Genomic DNA, 6971 nt, shown 5'->3' with positions numbered 1-6971 from the left:
TCCAAGGAGGAAAGGTAAATGGTATAATTATTAATAGTTTCCCACAGATGGCTCCCGCAGTATAAAGGTGACAATGCTGAGTGCAAATACCGGATTAATTCCACTACTGATGATTTTATCATACCGTAAACCAGTGTTATACAACACATCAAAGCGAAAACCTTAATCCACCTCCCACGGATGATAAGCAGCAGAAGAGGGACTACATACAGCAAGCGAGGTGATACATAACAGAACTTTAAAAACCAGAGCAACAACTCTAAGAACACATAAATCAACATAATGACCAGCGACTATTAGACCAATATAATGAATGCTTATAACAAATTTGTTTTAACGAACTCTGGTCAGGTTTGTCGTTATCTCAACCCTTCGTGCCCCACGTTGGGCGCCAAAATGGACTGTCGTGGTTTAACCCCAGCCAGCAACTAAGCACCATGCAGCCGCTCACTCACTCCCCCCCCACCCAGTGGGATGGGGGAGAAAATCGGGAAAAAGAAGCAAAACCCACGGGTTGAGATAAGAACAGTTTAATAGAACAGAAAAGAAGAAACGAATAATGATAATGATAACACTAATAAAATGACAACAGCAATAATGAAAGGATTGGAATGTACAAATGATGCATAGTGTAATTGCTCACCACCCGCCGACCGGCACCCAGCAAGTCCCCCAGCGGCGATTCCCTGCCCCCACTTCCCAGTTCCTATACTAGATGGGATGTCCCATGGTATGGAATACCCTGTTGGCCAGTTTGGGTCAGGTGCCCTGGCTGTGTCCTGTGCCAACTTCTTGTGCCCCTCCAGCTTTCTCGCTGGCTGGGCATGAGAAGCTGAAAAATCCTTGACATTAGTCTAAACACTACTAGCAGCAACTGAAAACATCAGTGTAATCAACATTCTTCACATACTGAACTCAAAACATAGCACCGTACCAGCTACTAGGAAGACAGTTAACTCTATCCCAGCTGAAACTAGGACAGACCCCAAATCTTGGTATGATCTCTTTGAGCAAGACTTTAACTACTTCTCTTGCTTTGTTGGTGCGGCAAGGGAAAGCCTCAGGCCACCCAGTGAAAGTATCAAAGAGAACTAGGATATATCGATATCCTTCTTTTCGGGGCAATTCTGTAAATCAGTTTGCCAGCATTCTCCTGGAGAATTTCCTTGTTTCATAATTCCAAAGGTAATCTTATTACTGGTTTGGGGATTATTGCGTATACAAATTCACATCCCATTGTAATTGTTCAAATAATCTTTGTCATATCTCTACTCAAAATACACTTTTGTAAATGCTTAACAAGGTTTTCTGTTCCGCAATGTACTTTGTTATGTTCAGCCCGGGCAATTCTCTCATTATTGCGGGTGGGACTATTATTTGACCTGTTGGTGTTACAGCCCATCCTGGTTCATTTTTATTAGCCTGCAATTTAATAATTAATTCTTCATCTTTTTCATTATAAGTTGGAGCATCTTTAGGTAAATTTACACTTTTCTCTGGAACTAGTGCTAGGATGCCTTTTCTGCAGCATCTTTAGCAGCTCTATCAGCCAATCAGTTACCTGTTTCAGGGACAGTCCTACCTGACTGACGTGCTTTACAGTGCATTATCATGACTGCTGCTGGCTTTTGAATGGCTTCTAAACAATTTCAGTATTTGTTCTGCATGCTGAAAGGTGGTTCCTTGTGCAGATAACAGTCCTCTTTCTTTCCCTATTGCTCCATGTGCATGTCCTACTCCAAAAGCATACTTTGAGTCTGTCCAAATGTTGACTCGCTTTCTTTGACTTAGTTCCAGTGCTCAAGTAAGAGCTATCAGTTCAGCCTTTTGGTCAGATACATTTGAAGGCAAAGCTCATGATTCAATTACCTTCTCAGTAGTGGTTGCCGCATATCCTGTTAAGCGTTTTCCATCACGGATGAAACTGCTTCCTTCGGTATATAGTTCCCAATCCGTCTCTTCCAGTGGCGCATCTTGGAGATCTGGTCGGCTGGAGTAGACTTCTTCAATTGTCTGGAGCCAATCACGTTCCAGTTCTCCTTCAACTTGATCAGTTGTTAAAACACAGCAGGGTTAACGATAGTAGTATTTTTTAAGTAAACATCATCTTGCTCCAGCAACACCACTTAGTATTTCAGCATTCTACTAAGGATAACCAATGCCCCCCTTTCTGTTCAAGCACAGTGATCACCATGTGGGGAACATACACTGTAATTCTCTGTCCTAGGGTTGAAACTTGCGAGCTTCTTGGATCAATAGCACAGTTGCAGCGACGGCTCTCAAACAACCAGGCCATCCCAGGCAAACATTGTCTAATTGCTTCAAGAAGTAGGCCACAGCTCGCCGACTTGGTCCCAGATATTGGACCAGGACACCCAGAGCTATACCTTTTCTTTCATGAGTAAAGAGTTCAAATGTCTTTGTGAGATCTGGCAGGCCTAGGGCTGGTGCTTCCATTAAAGCCTGTTTTAGTTGTTTGAAAGCAACTTTCCTGGCATCAGTCCAATCTATAAATCCATTGTTTGAGTTTTTGAGCTGCTCGTATAAAGGTCGGACCAGCAAGCTATAATTTGCAATCCACAGGCGACACCACCCAACCATTCCCAGAAATGCTGGCAATTCACTTAGAGTCTTATGTTAAGGGAGACGACAAATAGCCTCTTTTCTCTCAGTTCCTAATTGTCCCTTTCAGGATTTCAAAATCCAAATAAGTTACTTCTCTCTGGGTTTATTTGGGCTTTTTCTTTTGACACTCGATATCCACTGATTCCCAAAAAGTTCAAACGGCTAATAGTTACCTTTGTGCATTGTTCTTCTGTCTCAGCTGCAATTAATAAATCATCCACATATTGCAACAAGATTCCTTGATTATTTTCTTTCATCCAAATCTCTATGGACATGGACATGGATTAGCAAGCTGATGAAAATTTTCTCTCCCTCTATGCAAATACACATTTATACTTTTGGTCCCTTTGACTGGTAGCATTTGAGTTTGCCCAAGTAGCCCCTGATTTGATTCCTATCCACCGTTGCTTGGTGTAGGGTACGGCGTTCAGAAGATCTCGCGATGTCACGGAAAGGTAGAAGGCTAGTCGTCGCCTCCTTGTGACGTATCAGTAATCCCCACCTACCATTGTTAGTATAAAAGGAATTAACTGCGCAATAAAAGACGAAGTTGACGCTCACAACCACGTGTGTTATCTGTCTCTTCCCTGGTCCAGGCCGACCAGTGATCTACTCGCGGCACGTTGATAGTGTAGCAACGCTACAGCTTGGGTTTCCTCTAGAGTCCTGCCCTGAGGCACCAAGGCCCTGGAGACCTTGCTGGTAATAACTGAGACAAAGAGCACACAAACTATGTCAGATCTACCTATACTACTCCTTAGCAGTGATCACTATTGTCTTTGTTTTTTCTTTAACTGTCCCTGAAGGAAATACAGCTCGTTATGGTGGCCTTGAATTTACTTTCAAGTTTCAGTTTGATAGAGGTCATTTCCATGCTTGGAGGATGCTGTCCTTGAAGAGCACTGTATGAAGCTCTGCTGCCTTTCAACGCTGATGGTCATGAGACCCCACCAAACTCCCCAGAACAGGCCAAAGTCTAGTCCTTTAATGTCTGGCATCTGCAGTCACCTATTTTTCTTCCTCACTCCCCTCGGGACCTGGGACCTCACTATTTCATTTCATGACAGAAAAGGCTTACACTGACCTTCAGTTCCCTGGCCAGCTCTGCCTTGCTGGCAAGTATCAGATCCGGGTTTGCATTACCCTTGTTGGCCCATCTGGCAGCTGTGTGAAGATGTTCCCCCAAGACACTCCAGAAACTGCCGGACTGTTTGCATGCTGCTGTGTTCCCCTTCCAGAAAATACCAGGGTCGTTCAACTCCCCAGTGAGGCCCAGGCTTCTACATCCAGAGACTTCCTTGGGGTGCTTAGAAAAGACCAAGACCACTGCTCACCCTGACTGTGGGTTCCTCAACTCCAACCACAATGTCAACCTTTACTGCCCCTCCTCTGACCCTCACTCACAAGGGCTGACCCCAACTTCTCCCTGGCCCCAGTAAGGAGCTCCATACATCCAAGGCACTTCTTCACTTTGAGGGAACCCCCACTCCTGATCCTTCCAGCCTGTCTCTCCTGAGAACCGGTACCCATCCATTGCAGCACCACCAAGCTGTGTCACTTGTCCCACCATGCCTTGGCAGTTCCTTTAAGGATGTCAAAAAGCACAGGCTTCCAGCTCGTCCTTGTTATGCCCCTGGCTGAGGGCATCAGTGCACATTTGGGCTGTAGCACCTCAGCTTGTAACACCAGGCCAGTCTCTGACTTGTCTTTGGGAAGCTGGTCCAACCGTCTAAGACCCCGTGTCTGCAAAGGCTTGGCTTCAGAGCCATTGCTGGAGTGGTTGGTGGATGGAAACATAAAGCTGAAACTGGATGCCAAGACAGTGAGCAACTCTGCTGTCCCAAAGGACAGAAAGAAGAAGGGTAGGGAAGGGCAGCCCTGCCAGGGAATGGGGTTTTTTTCAGTGGTGGCTCTGCTGCCCCTGAGGGCCTTTGGTGGAGGTGAAGTTAATCTCTAGGAATGACAAGGGGCTACTGACAGGCCCACTGTGAAAACTCTTGGTAATTTTCTTGACTACCTTGTCAAAGCAGTAGGTAAAGGGAGGTGGAGAGGAAAAACCAGAAGTTTGAAAGTGTACGAACAGGTATGGCCACCCCAGTGTGATGTGCTTCCTCTCTAAGGACCAGACAATGAAAAGGTGATTCTTGCACCTCACTCTTTTAGATAGGAGAAATGTCACTGCTGAAAGAAGGGTCTCTCCCCAGCTGAGGGAGGGGAACATCAGTGTTTGCTTCAGCCTGTTTCCCAGCAGGTTCCCCTGGAGCCCCAGGGACTCCTGGAGGCAGCCCAAGGGGCAGAGAAAGTGCTGCCTTGGGCTGGTCCTCTGCTGCTGAGCTGGGCTGGGCTCCTGGCATGGAGGGAGCTCCTGGCAAGCAGGCAGCATTTCAGAGAGACAGCTCTGCCCAGGAGCAGCTCCTCTGCAAAGCGCAGCAGGGCTGAGGGCACTGCCTGCAGGCACTGAGGGGAGAGGAGTGAGGCAGAGAGAGAGGTTAAAGGCAGTCTGGGGTGGGAGAATAGAGAAGAGCTGACCTGGAGAAAATCTTGACAGCCCTTCACAGGGTAAGTCTCTGGCTGCAGGGCAATGCAGCTGTGGTTCCTGGAATGACCTCCTAGAGCTGGCACATCCCACAGCCTATGGGATCTGCCAGGAGGACTCTCACAGTTTGTGCAGTGTAGAGAAAAAGGACGCGCTTTGGAGCAGAGGTTCCCTGCTGCACCCTCAGAGGGACAGGGCATGTCAGCTGCCTTCACCCGGGGATGGCTGCGGAGTGTGAAGCTGGGTGTGCAGCCAGGGGTGCCCAGGGCTGTCCTGCTGAGCAGGGTCCCCTGCACCCCAGGGGGCTGTGTGCTGGGGCAGGGGCTCTGCCGCTGGTCAGGGTAAGTACTCAGCCTGCCTGGGAACTGTAACAGCAGACAGGGGAGAAGCTGTGGGTGGAAGAATCAACCCCCAGCAGGGCAGGGTCCTTCTGCTGACAAGAGGGTGCTGTGTGGGTCAGGGCAGCTCACAGCTCCAGATCATCCCCAGGACATTTCAAGGCAACTTTTCAAGGGGAAGCTCAAAGCAGGGGATTTCTATAAACTTAAGGAGCTTTCCAGAGCCTGGGTTTCTCTTTCCTAGTCTTGGCGAATTTTCAGGAGAAATGGAAAAGGAGCTGTCATGCTTGAACAGCTCAACTGAGACTCGGGAGCTGTAACTCTGAGGGATCAGTCAGTCTGACAGGAAGCCTCCTGAAGTAGAGCACAGGGACTGAGAACAACTGCCTGGCTGTGCTGGTGCCTGGGAGGTGGCATGCACAGCTGGGAAGGGTAACTCTTTCCTGATTTCCCTGCTGCCTCTCCCCTTGCCTCTCTGAGCCAGACCATCACTCTTTTTTCCTTGGTTCTACCACTTGTCTGTGTTACTGTTACCTTGTTTCTGCTGTCAGGCTGTCTGGGGTGGGAGTTTCAGCTGCAGAGTCACACACTGATCTTGTGGGTCCTCCCATGCAGCTGTGTCCATGGGAACAAGTGTTCCCAGCTTTCCTATCATCTGAGGGGATATGCTCAATGCTGTCTGTGGGGCTGGGGAAGAGCTGATTCTCCCTTACAGAGATGCCAGCACATTAGGTCACTCGGCCTGTCACCCTCAGAGCGTCCTTCCAAGCTGTGAGCTGCCCTGCAGGATGCAAACCTGTCTCACAGCAGCTTTCTGTTATCAGAAAGACCCATGGAGAAGCACAGAGATGCTATGACTGACGAAATTGCTCTTGGGTTGGTGAAATGAGCCAGTGTGTCCTTGCCTAGAAGCCAGGGTGCTGAGACTTTGAGAAAGGGTTGAGACATTTGGGTGCGTCTGCAGTGGATGTCTTCTGCTCTCAGCAGTGTCTGGTGGCTTTTCAGGTAAATATGGGAGCGTGATCACCCTCCACCTCAGACAGGTGCAAGCACAGTGGGAAAGGTGGGAACTAGACAGAAGGACAGAGCAGCTCCCCCTCTCTCTGCACTAAGCCACAGGCAATCCTCCTGACTTGCCTGGCTCATGCTGTTCTCCCGGAGTGCAGCAGAAATGCTGAATTCTCCCGAGATCTAAGAAAACTCCCCAGGGGCGATGTGGTCAGCTGTAAAAAACCCTAGACCTCTTAACTACTTTTACCCTCCTGGGTCCTTATCATTGGGAGTGCAGGTGCTGACAACCCCTTCTGCACTAGGAGTGGATTCAGCTGACAAAGTCAAACACCAGACTGGCCCCTGCCTGCACCCATCCCATGAACCCACTGCTGCAAGAGCAGGCTGACTTCTCAAGAGCCCATGGGCAGATGCCCTGCTCTTCATTGCCACGCTCGGCCAGCACCAAGCAGGGCTCCAGC

The sequence above is a fragment of the Aquila chrysaetos genome, assembly GCF_900496995.4.
Source record: "Aquila chrysaetos chrysaetos chromosome W unlocalized genomic scaffold, bAquChr1.4 W_unloc_6, whole genome shotgun sequence".
In the NCBI taxonomy this organism is placed as follows: domain Eukaryota; kingdom Metazoa; phylum Chordata; class Aves; order Accipitriformes; family Accipitridae; genus Aquila; species Aquila chrysaetos.
This window is presented reverse-complemented; position numbering follows the sequence as displayed.